The sequence below is a fragment of the Capricornis sumatraensis genome, chromosome 2 (genome assembly GCF_032405125.1).
Source record: "Capricornis sumatraensis isolate serow.1 chromosome 2, serow.2, whole genome shotgun sequence".
Taxonomy (NCBI): domain Eukaryota; kingdom Metazoa; phylum Chordata; class Mammalia; order Artiodactyla; family Bovidae; genus Capricornis; species Capricornis sumatraensis.
The window spans coordinates 10,202,961-10,219,775 of NC_091070.1; the positions used below are offsets into that span (position 1 = coordinate 10,202,961).

Consider the following 16,815-nt stretch of genomic DNA (forward strand, 5'->3'; position numbering starts at 1 on the left):
GCCTGTAGGTGTATTTATCTGGAGGGGAGGGTCTCTTACTTACATTATATTTCAAAGAGATCCAGAGAGTCAGACTGTTTTTTGTTTTTTTTTTTAAGTAAGGTTAATCATGCTTCTCAGTTGGGGGTCATTCTGTCCCAGCAGACAAATCTGGTGACACTGTTAGCTGTCATGATTTCAGTGGGCATGCTACGGGTACCTAGAAGGTAGAGGCCAAAGATGCTGATAAGCATCCTACATGGCACAGGACAGCCCCCATAGCAAAGAATCATCCAGCCCAAAGGTCAATAGTGTTCATCGTTGTAAAAAGTTAGCCAGCTAATGTTTGCAGATACTTTCTTTTTACTGTATGTATGTACATCACAATAAATACATTTATGACAAAAATTACTTACTTTGCAATAAAAAAAACCAAACAAACATAAGGTTAAGAATCAGTTCCTAGCAGGAGAACTTCAAGTTTGAGTCCCTCCTGGCCTTCGCCCTAACCAGAGACCCCGTCCTGACAGATGAATTGCGTATGTAGTGGAAGTATCAGAGTAAGTGTGTAAAACATAAGTAAATCCCATGCTGCAAACAAGTGAGGAAGGTTTCACTTCCCCCAGGGCTGGAAAACTAGAAATACACAACTCCTGTGGTTCTGTCTAACACCGCCTGTGTTTTTGCCTCTCTCTGTCTCATCCTGGAGCCTCCAGAGCCCCCTCAACTTGGTGTTACCTGAAGCATTCGCTAGTTGACGTGAACACTAAAATCTGTTCTACCTGCTCTCCTTCTTGATTCTACAACCCATGGGGTCGCAAAGAATTGGACAGAACTGAGTGAACGCACACGCATGCCTCTTGATTCTAAGCAAAGCAGGTGGTTTTTACCCCCAGAGTGGAAGGTTGGCTGCAGCCTGGGGTCTCCACGATGTGACTAGAGAAGGTGTTTATAGTGAAGTCCCGCCTGGCTGTTTATCCCGAGCCCAGCACGTAAAGGCTGACCTTCCCACCCTTGGTTCCTGTTGCTCCTTGTATTGTACATTCTCTCTGGGTGGCCTAGTCCAGAGCCACGACTGACCTGTCAGTCTGTGCAGTGAACACTCATCTCTCGACATGTCTGTCGAGTGGACCCATAGGCACCTCAGTGTGGTTGTCCCGAATGCCCATTGAACTCACCGGGTCTAAAAGTGGACTCATATTGTCCCTACCACCCCTCAGCCGTTCTTCCCCCGGAAGTCCTTATCTTGGTGGACAGCACTAAAAATCTATCTGGTTTCCCAGGGTCCTTTTTATCCACTGACCACTACCCCTTCAGTCTAAGTGAGCCCCAGATAGACTTCATCCCCTTGTCTGGGTGATCTTACCTCCTAAGTGACTCATAAAGAACATCCCCCCTCTTTACCCCTCATCTTGCAATGCCCAATCACTATAACTACCAGCTGGTCTTCCCACCCTCCACCCCACCATCCTCATTGCTTCCAGAAGGATCTTTGTCAAATACCCCTGAATTGTATGCTTCACTGATCTCCATTCCCTTTATGCCAGATCCCAGCCTTCTCGGGATGGCCTCCAAGGCCCCGTCTGACTGACTCTCAGCCTCCTTTCTTGCTACCCTCCTCCGGCTCATTGCTTCAGTGAGTTAAACTGAATTATCTATAGTTCAGAAGACACAACATGCTTTTATTCATCCCCTAGATTTTGTATGAACATAATTACACTTTATTGCAGCAGTTTTGAGTGGGGGACTACCCTTGAGTCTTCAAGGGTAGAAGTCATGTACAAAACAGACACCATCATTCTGGCTCTGCATCCCCAGCTCGTCATGTTTCCAACACTAACCCTGAATCTCAAGCCGTCCCCGAACTGGAAGCTCATTTCTTAGCTGCATCTTCCCTTCACACCATGTCTTCCCTTATCTCCAGATCCCACCTCCGATGCATACTTTAGGAGTTGGAGTCAGTGATGGGAGATATTCAGGGATGGGCTTAGGTAGCGGGGAGGTCTCAGGATGAATGTGTAAGAGTCAGGGATGTCTGTTGTACACCCTTCTCAGTAGTAAACGGTGACTTTGCATGTTATCACAATCATTTAAACATGGCTGAGAAAAATAGCACTCTCTAGGCGACCATACTGTATTGTCCTGTTTTCTGCTAGATGTCATGCTGCCGGTCCTGTCCCCTACCTCCACCTAATTTCTGTCCATCTTTCAAGCCCCTGCCCAGGTGTCATCTTCCCTCAGTTACTCTTCTCTGACCCCAGGATGGGGCTAGATGCAGCTCCCCTGTGTGCTCATGGTGCTACTCGGTTCCCCTGGGGTGGCCCTGGCCACACTGTATTGAGACCATCTTTGATTTGCCTGTCTCCCTCTCCCTGGCAGAGTCTGGGTCTTAGCCCTCTCTCTGTCCCTCAGATTTCACTAGAATATGCCTTGCCATAGAAGATGCTGAATAAATGCTATCGCATGGCATTTATTCAATAAATGAATAAAAAAGAAATGAATGGATGATGTCCTGTGACAGAATTCTAAGAATCTGCAGAAACTCAATAGCCCAGAGTTCAGAAATACCTACAGAACATTGCTTCTGCACCCAGTGTACGTGGGATTGCGTACTGGTGTTGATTCCCGTCTAGGTTTAACCTTCCTGTATTGGCTCCCGCTCGAGTACCACCTCAGATCTTCTTAGCCTCCTCTGTCTCTGGGAGTGGTAGAGCCCAGATCTCTACCATCTTGCCATCCAAGACCATGCTGGGGTTCCTCTCACTGCTTCTGGACTCCAATGAAGTGCGCCCTGCAGGGTCTGGCTTCCCCTTCTGCTGCAGAAAGGACCAGCTGATAACACCCCAATTGAGGGGGGCAGTTGGGTCACCATGCAGTGAACTTTGACTAATGGGGAACAAGAGACAGGCAGGCGTTGGCAAATTCATGCCCTCCTCTTGCACCACTTCCTCTGATGGAAGCTTTTGAGGTTCTTCAGTTCCCAACAGGCCCTCTGGGGAAGTCCCGGGTGGCTGAGCAAGAAGCTGTGATTCTTGTGAAGCCACCGCCAGCCCCAAGCCTTCTTACATTTGCTTTCATCGCCTCATTTCTCTTCTTCCCTCACTCTCACGTCCCTGGGATTCCTCCAGAGCCCTGGCATAGAAGCTTAGTCTCAGCCTCTTTTTTCTAAGGAATCCAGCCTAAGATGCCTTCAAATGTGCCACTGTTTCTCTAGAAAAATGGGGCTAGTAAAGGTAGAAGAGAGAGGAACACCACAGGCCAGGTGCTCTCTGGTGTATGGGTCTGGCAGGCCTTAGCTGGGAGTCTGAGCCTTCAGTCATGAATTCCTTGTTCTTCCTTGTCCTTCCTAGCTGCATTGCAGGGAAACTGGAATGATGGGTCTGTTAGTAGAAAAAGATCCATCATTTGGAACCTGTTACCTTGTTCTGATGCAAGCTGGCCATCGGTCCCATGATTTCCTATTTGAAGCTATCTTTCTAAGTAAAAAGACATCAAATGTGTATCTTTAAATGTCAGTGATACAGTGGAATATTATACAGCCATGAAAATTGATTCTTATGAGGATTTATGATATATCCTGGGTTTAATGTCCTAGCTCCACTTACTTCTTATGTAGTCTTGAGAAAGATCCAAGTTCTTATTTGGAAAATAGACATTAATACTCACACTTTATTGCATGGAATAGTTATAAAGACTAGATGAGATAATTCATGTAAAGCCCTCAGTACAGTGTCTTACAGAAGAAGCAGTCAAAAGATATTTGCTATAGTTATTACTCTAGTTTTAAAGTACAACTTGAGAATGATAGAATGCTCCTCTCTGTATGGAAAACAAGTTTAAGGTGAGATTTTGTAGTTCTTGGGTTTTATTGGATTTTAAACAAGTATTTTCTGGATAATTCTCAGTCCTAGTTTCAATCTTTCTAAAACAAGTAGAAGGACCTGGTAAAAAGGTTCCATGGAAGAAGTGTTTATCTGCAAACTGTTTTACTGGAGAACACGTGAAGACCACAAAGGACTTGAGACTAGTTAAGTCTATTTCCCATTTTCCAAGTATTTTCAAGGTCTTTGTGAATAGATTGATATCAATCCCCAATTAATAAATGTGTGGAAATTAAATCGGAAGTTTTAGTTTTGCAATTTTGGTATGGTCATTCAGAGAATTCCTGCCAGGGAAGATCCCAGGAAAACGCTTTCCCCTCCCCAGTGATAAGTTTCAGTTTGTGCCAAGTAAGTAGAAAAGTGCTTCCTCCATAGTAAAAGTACTTCCTCCTTGTAATCAAGATTAACACTGTGTATGCAGGAAATTTTTGCCTTCTTTAACAAAAGCTGTATTTAGAGTCATAAAATTTAAACTGTGATCATGGTATATATATATATATATTTTTTTTTTTTTTTAATAAGAATCTTTATTTGTTTTTGGCTGCTTCAGGTCTTAGTTGCAGAACGTCGTTTCACCACTGTGTCTTGTAGGCTCTTCACTGTGGTGTGAGGGCTTAGTTGCCCCATGGCATGTGGGATCTCAGCAGTGGCCACAGGACTGGAAAAGGTCAGTTTTCACTCCAATCCCAAAGAAAGGCAGTGCTAAAGAATGTTCAAACTACTGCACAATTGCACTCATCTCACAGGCTAGCAAAGTAATGCTCAAAATTCTCCAAGTGAGCCTTCAATAGTACATGAACTGTGAACTTCCACATGTATAAGCTGGATTTAGAAAAGGCAGAGGAACCAGAGATCAAATTGCCAACATCCATTGGACCATAGAAAAAGCAAGAGAGTTCCAGAAAAACATCTATTTCTGCTTTATTGACTATCCTAAAGCCTTTGACTGTGTGAATCACAACAAACTGTGGAAAATTCTTCAAGAGATGGGAACACCAGACCACCTGACCTGCCTCCTGAGAAATCTGTATGCAGGTCAAGACACAGCAGTTAGAACCAGGCATGGAATAACAGATTAGTTCCAAATTAGGAAAGGAATACACCATTCCAATAGGCTGTACACTGTCACCCTGCTTATTTAACTTATATGCAGAGTACATCATGCAAAATGCCAGGCTGGATGAAGCACAAGCTGGAATCAAAATTGCCAGGAGAAATATCAATAACCTCAGATATGCAGATGATATTACCCTTATGGCAGAAAGCAAAGAAGAACTAAAGAGCCTCTTGATGAAGGTGAAAGAGGAGATTGAAAAAGCTGGCTTAAAACTCAAAATTCAAAAAACAAAGATCATGGCATCTGATCCTATCACTTCATGGCAAATAGATGGGGAAACAATAGAAACAGTGAGAGACTTTATTTTCCTGGGTTCCAAAATCACTACAGACAGGGGCTGCAGCTATGAAATTAAAAGATACTTGCTCCTTGGAAGGGAATGGGCTTCCCTGGTAGCTCAGCTGGTAAAGAATCCATCTGCATTGTGGGAGACCTGGGTTCAGTCCCTGGGTTGGGAAGATCCCCTGGAGAAGGGAAAAGCTACCCACTCCAGTATTCTGGCTTGGAGAAATCCATGAACTGTATAGCCCATGGGGTCACAAAGAGTCAGATATGGCTGAGCAACTTTCACTCACTTGCTCCTGGGAAGAAAAGCTACAACAAACCTAGACAGCATATTAAAAAGCAGAGACAATACTTTGCCAACAAACGTCCGTCTAGTCAAAGCTATGGTTTTTCCAGTAGTCATGTATGGGTGTTAGAGTTGGACCATAAAGAAAGCGGAGTGCCGAAGAATTGATGCTTTTGAACTGTTGTGTTGCAGAAGACTCCTGAGAGTCCCTTGGATTGCAAGGAAATCCAACTGGTCAATCCTAAAGGAAATCAACCCTAAATATTCACTGGGAGAACCAATGCTGAAGCTGAACCTCCAGTACTTTGGCCACCGGATGGGAAGAGCTGACTCATTGGAAAAGATGCTGATGCTGCGAAAGACTGAAGACAGGAGGAGAAGGGGATAGCAGAGGATGAGATGGTTGGATGGCATCACTGACTCAATGGACATGAGTTTGAGCAAGCTCTGGGAGATGGTAAAGAACAGGGAAGCCTGGGTTGCTACAGTCCATGGGGTCGCAAATAGTCGAACTTGACTGAGCAACTGAACAACAGCAACAACAATGTGAGATCTTAGTTCCCGACCAGAGATAGAACCCACATCTCCTGCATTGAAAGGCAAATTCGTAACCACTGGACCGTGAGGGAAGTCCCTCGTGATCACGGTTTATTATTAACTCCTTGCAATTGGGCGCTCAGTCTAGCTGCTGTGCTTTGTTCCACGAGTGCTTGTTCGTTTCCTTCTGTGCAGCCACTTGGAGCCTTGGCAATACTGTGAGAAAGGGCATGGGCCTTCCCTCAAGGAACCTACACTCCAGTTAACTTTCTGAAAAGTCAGCAGTGACATTCCCAGCCCCCATAAGGTCTCTTTGTAGCATTTAACACTAGAGAAGCTTGCTTTCTTGAAAACTCTCTTGTCTTCATGATCCTCGAGACCTCTGTTTTTTCTCTATCCATCTATCTGATGGACTCCTCACCCCCGCTACATGTAGGCACGCTCCAAGAGTCACCCATCTTTCATTTTTTTTCCCCTCTCTTTTTTTGTCCTCACTTCTTGGCATGTGGAACCTCTGTGACCAGGGATCAAACCCATGCACCGTGTGGTGGAAGTATGGAGTCTTCACTGCTGAACCACCAGGGAAGTCCGAGTCAACCATCTTCTTTTGTCTGTCTTTTTATTTCCTCCATTCATTCATTCCCTTGGCTTCATACATCATCATCATTTTTTAATGACTCTAAAAAATCTAGTTTTACCCCTAATTTTTCTCTAGGCCCCCAAATCTACATTTTCTACATCTACCTTCTGGTTTCACAAGCCTTGAATCATGACATATTCTGCTGCTGCTGCTAAGTCGCTTCAGTCGTGTCCGACTCTGTGTGACCCCATAGACGGCAGCCCACCAGGCTCCCCTGTCCCTGGGATTCTCCAGGCAAGAATACTATAGTGGGTTGGCAATCACTCCCAATTAATTCTGTACTCCTAATTTCCTTAAGAAGAAGGCAATGGCACCCCACTCCAGTACTCTTGCCTGGAAAATCCCATGGACAGAGGAGCCTGGTGGGCTGCAGTCCACGGGGTCGCTAAGAGTCGGACACGACTGAGCAACTTCACTTTCACTTTTCACTTTCATGCATTGGAGAAGGAAATGGCAACCCACTCCAGTGTTCTTGCCTGGAGAATCTCAGGGACAGGGGAGCCTGGTGGGCTGCTGTCTATGGGATCGCACAGAGTCAGACACGACTGAAGCGACTTAGCAGCAGCAGCAGCAGCAGCAGCAGCAATAGCAATAATTTCCTTAAACTATTCACTTCTGCCCTCAGTTCAACTGCCATTCTCCTAAGTGGTGGTGTTCAATCGCTGAGTCATGTTTGACTCTTTGCAACCTGTGGACTGTAGTTCGCCAGGCTCTTTTGTCCATGGATTTTTCCAGGCAAGAATACACTGGAGTGAGTTACCCTTTCCTTCTCCAGGGGATCTTCCCACACTGAGGATCAAACTCCCATTTCCTGCATTGGCAGGTGAATTCTTTACCACTGAGCCGCCTGGGAAGCCCATTCTCCTCATTACCCAGGCTTGATTGTTATTTCCTACCACTGTTGCTGTTTTTATTCTGGAGAGTGAAGAATGAGCCCAGGGATTCCTATGGCTATAGGCAGTCACTTTCATCTTGTTTTCCAGTGGAATTTTCTCTTGAACGTTTGACATTGCCTTTCTTTTTTTTTAAAGTGTGGATGGTGGACAACATGTGTTGTCTCAGGGCTGCTGGACTTTGTACCCATAGGGCAGCACTCAGGTCAGAGGACGTGTCCCCTTTGCATGGTATGTTAATGGCGCCACCCAGAGTTGTACAGCATGGCACAGGTGGGAGTGCTTCTGAGCAGAAGGGATGCTGACCACTGCAATGGAAAGACTAATGAAGAAGCGTCAGAGACTTCCGTGATGGTCCAGTGGTGAAGACTCCGTGCTTCCAATGCAGAGGGCCTGGGTTCGATCCCTGGTCAGGGAACTAAGATGCCACATGCTGCACATGGCCAAAAAATTTTTTTTAAAAAGAGTTGGCAGTTCAGCCCAGGAGGAAAGTTTCATTTCAGTGCAAGAAGGCAGTATAGGGTCATCGTTTTTCTGTTTGTCATCTGCCTGGGGGAATAAAGTTTTGTGCTTGTCTACACAAATCCATATCGAGCTTGCCTTATTACAGAGCCACCAAACTTGAGATCTGTGGCCGAGTGCTGTTTTCTCTAGTTCTTATTCTTGGTTTAGGGACCACTGGCAGGAGTTTCTAAAAGGCAGGTTCCTGAAGCTGTGCTGTCAACTGTGATAGTCCCACGTTCCCTCGTCACAACTGGACTCCTTTAGCCAGAGTTTCCGTCGGGTCCAAAGAGGTGGGTGACGGCGCAGGGCCCACTTCCACCCCATGTACATGGTCTGCAGACTCCGCTCTCGTAGGTGACCACGCACAGGGGTTCCGCCTGCGGTCCCTTCACTCTCTAGACCTTCCAACTGCCTGTCATTCAGCTGAGCTGGCCGTTTCCTGTCTCAGGCTGAAGCTCACACCACCCCTGGCTTCCCTTTCTTCCCAAATTTCTAAGATCTCCCCCTTCCTCCACTTTCACTTCCTGAACTCCATGACTGCAGGAACGCAATCAGCAAGTTTATGTCGTGTTTCTTTAGCAGGCTGACTCCTACTCACCCTTTATTAGTGGAAGTCATCATGGAGCTAGATAACACTAGTGGAGCAGGGAACTCTTCACGTTAGATGCGCTGGAAGTCTGACATGCAGCATTTTTTGTCCTTACAGGAATCTCTGAAGCTATCCGGTGAGATTCAGGTTTAGAGAGTTTAATAAGAGATGTGCCCTTGATTGCTGTTGACAGTGGGGTGAGGGCAGCCCGCCTGAGTGCAGAATTTCTGCTAGCCGTCTTCCTAAGACCCTGGTTAGATACAGCCTCTTCCAGGAAGCCTCCCTGAGTGACCCTCCCACCCCACTAGCTTTTATCCCTGCGACCTTTGGTCATCGTGCCCAGTAATCCCTGCTGTCATTTCAAGTTCAGGGCCTCTTAAAGGTGGTGGAGAAAGACTTCTGTTCTTCCTTTTTTCTGAGGTTCCCAGTAAAGACTGAAAAGGTTCTAAGACAGTGTTAGAAGAGTATTAGGTATTTTTGTGTGTATTTGCATTTAACCAAAGTCACATGTTTAATGTCTCCTCAAGCACATAGAAACCCCCAATATAATCTAATTTTGGTGCATACAAGGTAATTATAGGAGCTGTGACACTCATCAACCTCTCTGTGAAGGGTTGCATGGTAAATGGAACTTTGAATTTAAGGTTGTAGGAGGCACATCTCTCAATCCTTTCTGTGTATTTCTGTGACTAAATGTGCTTTCTTTCCTTTTTAATAATATTTAAAATCCTTCAGAGGATGAGATGGTTGGATGGCATCACCGACTCAATGGGCATGAGTTTGAGTCAACTCTGGGAGCTGGTGATGGACAGGGAGGCCTGGCATGCTGTAGTCCACGAGGTCGCAGAGAGTTGGATATGACTGAGCAACTGAAATGGCAACCCACTCCAGTGTTCGTGCCTGGAGAATCCCAGGGACAGGCGAGCCTGATGGGCTGCCATCTATGGGGTCGCACAGAGTCGGACACGACTGAAGCAACTTAGCAGCAGCAGCAGAGCAGCTAAACTGACCTGAAAGTCCTTCATGAGTATGAGGCCGTTGGCTAATTGGTCTTTCTGGATTCTGTGTTATCTGCTTTTCTGTTCGTAACTTCTAGCACAGCACCAGGACTGGGAACACTGTCAGCTGTCTTTTCCTTTTAAATTGGAGGCTAATTGCTTTACAATGTCGTGTTAGTTTCTGCTGTACGACATGAGTCAGCTATATTTATATACATATACCCCCTCCCTCTCAGCCTCCCTTCTCCGCCCCCATCCCATCCCTCTGGTCATCACAGAGCACCGCGCTAAGCTCTCTGTTCTGCACAGCAGCTTCCCTCAAGCTATCTGTCCGACACGTGGTGGTGTATCGATGCCAATGCTACCCTCCCAATCTGTCCCACCCCTCCTTCCGCCCTGTATCCATACGTCCATTCTCCATGTTTGCGTCTCTATTCTTGCCCTGCAAATAGGTTCATCAGTACCATTTTTTAAATATGCATGGACAATATTTGTTTTTCTCTTTCTTACTTGCTTCATTCTGTATGACAGACTCTCGGTTCATCCACATCACTCCAAATGACCCAGTTTTCTTCCTTTTTTATGGCTGAGTAGTATTCTATTATATACATGAATCACTGTAAGCTGGTATTCCTCATTGGTTGACTGGTTGAATGATTCAGTGAATGGCCTTAGAAAAGTCTGGAAGTCGGAGCAGGTTTTGGTTGGGACCCCAGCACCTAGATCTATCTCCTAGCTCTCCGGCCTTGAGCAGGTTAGGTAACCTCTCTGGCCTCAGCTTTTGTCATCTCAGAAATGGTGCTAATGCCAGCAGTACCTCCCTCGGAAGGATGGCGGGAGGTCATCTGTGGGATGACAAGGGTGAGCCTGCACATGCGTAGTGCTTGGATCCGGGCAAGGAGGTAGAAGACAGGAGGGCCTCACTGTTAGGAAAGCAAGAGCCCCCAGCTGCTCCCCTCCCCTCCCTGCGCCTTTGCTTCCCTGATCAGCCAGGAGGGACAGATGGTTGGTGGCCCCAGGAGAGTCTGCAAAGCCTCTGACTTGGTTTTCTGGGCCCCTCTTCCTTTCCCCATTCTGCTGCTAGATTGACAACGATATGCCGAGCTTACTTTGCAGTCTACAGAGCACTCTCACCCACATTGTCTTGCTTAACAACTTTTCAGCATTGTAAAATTGTCTGTGGTTTCGGGAAATTCCTCCCCTTGTTATGATATGCATGGTACTGGCCCCTCTACTGCTGATAGAGTTTTCACCAAGGACATTCGTTTCTATATTTATGGAGTTTAGCGGCATTTTCTTTCTTTTCACCCTACCCGCAAGCCTGAGATTAGAAAAGTCTCTTAGAGAAAAGCCCCATTTCCAACCAGTTTCTGAGTAGTCAGATGTAGAGTGCCCTTGTACTGAGGGACAGCTCTCCCTAACTGCGTGGCAACTCTCCTTAACTTGGGCTCCCTTCCCTTTTCTGTCCACTTGGAATCGTCACCAAGTCCGAGGGTTTGGATGGAACGTCATGGTGTTAAAATATCTATACGAAAATTTACTGTATAATCATTTTTAAGTGTATTGTTCTGTGGCATCCAGCATTCACATCGCTACACAATCATCACCACCATTCATCTCCTGAACTCTCCTCATCTTTCAAAACGGAGACTCTGGACCCGTTAAAATGATAACTCCCGTTCTCCCCACCCTCCCTGCAGCCCCTGGCAACCACCATCCTACTTTTTGTTGCTGTGAATCTGACTGCTCTCGATTCCCTCGCATAAGTGGAATCATACCGTATTTGTCCTTTTGTGACAGGCTTCTTTCACTTAGCACATGTCCTCAAGGTTCATCCTCGTTTTTAGCGTGGGTCAGAATTTCACTCCCGTTTAAGCCTTACTAATATTCCATTGTACTGTCCTGTATTTTTGTCTGTCCCTTCGTCTGCAGACGGGTGCTTGAGTGCTTTCCCTGCCTTTTGTCTCAGCTACGATAGTAGCTTCCTAATTGTTCTCTTTGCTTCCATTCTTTCATCTTCCAGTCTGCTCTCCACTCAGTTCGAAGCTGCAAATTGAACTTTGTTATTCTTCTTTCAGTTCTTCATTAACATTTCATTGTGCTCAGAATAAAATCTAACCATCTAAATCTGGCTCCTGCTTCTGCGGCTGCTGAGTCACTTCAGTCGTGTCCAACTCCGTGTGACCCCATAGACGGCAGCCCAGCAGGCTCCTCTGTCTGCAGGATTCTCTAGGCAAGAATGCTGCAGTGGGTTGACATTTCCTTCTCCAACTCTGGCTCATAAGACCCTGTATTTACATAGTTCGTAAAGTGAACTGGCTTTGCAACTTTATCCCATGCCACATCCTCCTGGTTCCCTCTATACTCAATTCAAGTGGTCTTTTGTTTTAATGATTTTATTTATTTTTGGCTGTGCTGGGTCTCTGTTGCCATGTGGGTTTTTCTCTGGTTGTGACGAGCAGAGGCTACTCTCTAGTTGCGATGTGCGGGCTTCTCGTGTTACAGACCGTGGGCTCTAGGGTGCGAAGGCTTCAGTAGTTGTGGTGCATGGGCTTACTATGTCCACGGCAGGTGGGATCTTCCTGGATCAGGGATCAAACCTGTGTCTCCTGCGTTAGCAGGCAGATTCTTTACCCCAGAACTACCAAGGAAGCCCATTCAGTTCAAGTTCTTTCTTGTTAATTTTTTTCCCATCTCAAACTCTTTGTGTCTTTAGTTCCTTCTACCATGAATACATTCTCCTTCTTTTCATCATTTAGGTAGTAGTCAAATGTAGCCTCTTTGGAGAGAGCTCCTGTCACCCTGTGGGTTATAGAGGCCCCTTGTTATTCCTTTTCTAAACCCTTTATTGATTTGCAGGTGCTCTTACTTGTTTATAGTTGCCTTGTCCCATTGCTATTTTCCACTCTTGGATAGAAACCCTTTGAAAGCAGGGTTTGTATCTATTTTATATCCTGAATATCGAGCAGGTCTTTACTAACAATTTTTTTGAATGAAGGAAAACATATCCTATTTTTTTAATGATGTTTGGGTGGAGATTCCACAATTGGTTCTGCTTTTCCTTTCCTTCCTTTATGGCTCACTTTTCCTTCATCCCACCTCTACCACCTTCCAAAGTGCTCACATCCCTCCCTGAAGACTCATGGGCATGATATCATCATTATTGCTTTAGAAAACTGGTTGAATGTTCATGGGCTCCTGCTGTTCAAAGGAAAGGTACCCCAAATTTTTACCCTGAAAATGAGCACCCTTCTAGCCTCGCTCCATGTCTCTAGAAAGACAAGTTAATTTTGCAGTGACCTAAGTAAGCAAGAAACTAAGATCATGGTATCTGATCCCATCACTTCATGGCAAATAGATGGGGAAACAGTGTCAGACTTTATTTTGGGGGGCTCCAAAATCACTGCAGATGGTGATTGCAGCCATGAAATTAAAAGACGCTTACTCCTTGGAAGGAAAGTTATGACCAACCTAGATAGCATATTCAAAAGCAGAGACATTACTTCGCCAACAAAGGTCCGTCTAGTCAAGGCTATGGTTTTTCCAGTGGTCATGTACAGATGTGAGAGTTGGACTGTGAAGAAAGCTGAGTGCTGAAGAATTGATGCTTTTGAATTGTGGTGTTGGAGAAGACTCTTGAGAGTCCCTTGGACTGCAAGGAGATCCAACCAGTCCATTCTAAAGGAGATCAGTCCTGGGTGTTCTTTGGAAGGACTGATGCTGAAGCTGAACCTCCAGTACTTTGGCCACCTCATGTGAAGAGTTGACTCATTGGAAAAGACTCTGATGCTGGGAGGGATTGGGGGCAGGAGGAGAAGGGGAAGACAGAGGGTGAGATGGCTCGATGGCATCACCAACTCAATGGACATGAGTTTGAGAGAACTCCAGGAGTTGGTGATGGACAGGGAGGCCTGGCATACTGCGATTCATGGGGTCGCAAAGAGTTGGACACGACAGAGCGACTGAATTGAACTGAACTGAAGTAAGCAAGGCAGAAAAAGAAATCAAGCTTTCTGGTTTTTAAATTAATTTTTACTGGAGTTTTGTTGCTTTACAATGTTGTGTTAATTTCTGCTGTTGCTAAGCTGCTAAGTCACTTCAGTCATGTCTGACTCTGCGACCCCATAGACAGCAGCCCACCAGGCTCCCCCATCCCTGGGATTCTCCAGGCAAGAACACTGGAGTGGGTTGCCACGTCCTTCTCCAATGCATGGAAGTGAAAAGTAAAAGTGAAGTCGCTCAGTGGGGTCCGACTCTTAGCTACCCCATGGACTGTAGCCCACCAGGCTCCTCTGTCCATGGGATTTTCCAGGCAAGAGTACTGGAGTGGGGTGCCATTGCCTTCTCCAGTGTTAATTTCTACTGTATAGCAAAATGAATCAGTGATACAGATGCATATGTCCCCTCTTTCTTGGATTTCCTTTCCATTTAAATCACCACAGTGCATTAAGTAAAGTTTCTTGAAATTAAACCTTCTGGAGAGAGAAATCCACATAATATTTTTCAAAGTGCTATAAATAAAACAGTGAAATTGAATATTTTGCTATTGTATTATTGTTTAATTTACTCTGTGCTATGGGTAATGTTTGATTTCTGTTGAAATTCAGTCTCCTATCTATATTGGGAAATTTTCTGAAGCATTTATGTCCAGGCTCTAAGATTTTGAGAACTTTTTGGAGTAAGTTCTCCCATTTTTAAACCACAGCGTTGGCCCAGCCCGGGTAGATTCTCTGCCCCGTGTATGACGGGCTGAAATCAAGGGTTTGCCGCTGTGTTCTTATCTGGAACTCAGAATCTCCTCTGAGCTGATGCCTGCTTTTGGGAGAATTCAGCTGTTTGTGGTCATGGGATTGTTGTCTCCTTTTTCTTGCTGGCTTTCAGTTGGGTCCCACTCTCAGCTCCTAGAGCCTGCCTCAGGTCCTTGCCCTGTGGCCTCTGTCTCAGCAGTGGAGAACCTTCTTTTCACACTTTGACGCTCCCTGACTTCCTCTTCTGCTACCAGCCAGAGAAAACTCTCTGCTTTTCAGAGTTCATTGATTATGTGAAGTTTCTTATACAGTCACCCTATCTTAAGGTCAGTTGATTAGTGAGATTCATTGTATCTGCAAAACTCCCTTTGCCATGAATTATGTTGTTGTTCAGTTGCTAAGTCGTGTCCTACTCTTTGCAACCCCGTGGACTACACCGTGCCCTGTCTTTCGCTGTCTCCCGGAGTTTGCTCAAATTCATGTCCACCATCTCATCCTCTGCCACCCCCTTCCACTTTTGCCTTGTCATGCACAAAGACATCATCACAATAGTAACACCAGGGTGTGGAGATCACAGGCGTCTCTGTAGAAATTTGCTTGCCACATTTTTTCTCTCCCTGTTTTATTAGTTAAAATTGCATTTGCCTGTGGGTATCAGAACGCTTGATTCTAATAACTTAATTTTTTTCACATCACAATAAATACAGAGATGAGTGATCATTGATACTGGTTCAGTGGCTCAGTGACATCAGGATCAATGACTGTGACTCTCTGAGCCTGTCTTTATGGTTTAGCAGCTCCAGCCATCATGACTGTAATCAGGAGAACGTGAGCGTGATTAGGACAGCGTGGGTACTACCTGTTACCTTCATTGGGAGTGCAAAACAAAACAAAGACAGAAAACACTTCTCAGGGCTTTACTTCTGACTGTACTTCTATTTCCATCTCATTGGCCAGAACTTAGCCAAGCGGCCACCCCTAGGTTCAAGGGAGGCTGGGAAAGCAGGAATAAAAATTACCATGATGCCGATAATGACCTCTCCTCCAATGCTGGATGCTGACAATGTAGCTAATGTATCTGTTGTACCTATTTTCTGGAAGGCAGAATGTGGCATGGGGGGGAAAGTACAGAATTTAGAGTAAGAGGCTTGTGTTCCTGTCCCACCCCTGTCATGCCATGGTTAACTGTGTGGCCTTAGGTTAGTCACTTAGCCTCTCTGAGTCAGTTCCCTTATCTATCAAGTGAGAGAAATTTCTGCTTTGCTTATCTCAGTGTTATTATAAAATTGGATCAAAATAACCCATGAGCTTCTTTGCATCCTGTAAATATATACTAATTGTGGGTTTCGGTAAGTATTTGGTATAAAAAAATCAGGCTTCCCTGGTAGTTCAGTTGGTAGAGAATCCGCCTGCCAGTGCAAGAGACCTGGGTTCAATTCCTGGGTTAGGACAATCCCCTGGAGGAGGAAATGGCAATCCACTTCAGTATTCTTCTCTGTGAAACCCCATAGACAGAGGAGCCTGGTGGGCTACAGTCTATGGGGTTGCAAAGAGTTGGACACAACTGAGCAACTAAAGCACCACCATAAAAATAAGAATGTATTTCATGGATTCTAAGAACTATTTATGTTCATAGACAATTTTTGATAGTTATAATCTCTGAAATTTGATACATTTTACAATCCAAGACAGTTTCAGTGAAATATAATAACAATATTTTGTTAAGCTTCTTGGAAGATCGTAGTGTTATGCTTAGGAAATGTGGCCATTGGGATGCACAGACTCCTCAAGATTCCTAGGAAACTGACAGTCTCAGGATAGAACATCCGAAATGTAAATGAAAAGAAATTACCCATGCCTACTTCCTGCTTTCGTACAGGGAGATATTAGTGTCTCTCTTTCAGATACGAAACTGAAGTAAGCTGAGATGAGTTTACAAGATGGAATAAGCCATCTTCTAAGAGATCAAGGTGCTAGAAAGTGCTCTGCAAACTTGAAAGCTTGACCTCCTACTAGGGTCATTCACTGAACATGACATACTGTTCAGCTGCCTAGGGATGCCTTTCAGGGTCACTGCCTCAGGAATGCACCAAGATCAGAGGCAACCTGTTTTGTAAGTCAAGTGTGACTTCAGCCCTTGACTCCGAATGTGGAGCCTTGAAGTTGTTGGATAGCACAGCCATCAAGGTTGTTTATTTTGAAGAAAAATCAATTTTTGTAATTGTTTATATTTATCTTGGGGTATACATATGCATATGCGTGGACACACGTATATTTATATGTGTATGTATTTGTATACGTGTGTGTATTACACACAAATAATATGACTTTAGGTGGGGCAAAAACTGACATCTAGGG

General features: G+C 45.1%; 1 protein-coding gene across 1 annotated transcript in view; it reads left to right on the forward strand.

Annotated features, from left to right (window-relative positions):
* Positions 1-16,815, forward strand: part of STON2 (stonin 2) — a 166,900-nt gene that overhangs the window by 14,002 nt on the left and 136,083 nt on the right. The gene's annotated exons all lie outside the window — the stretch shown is intronic.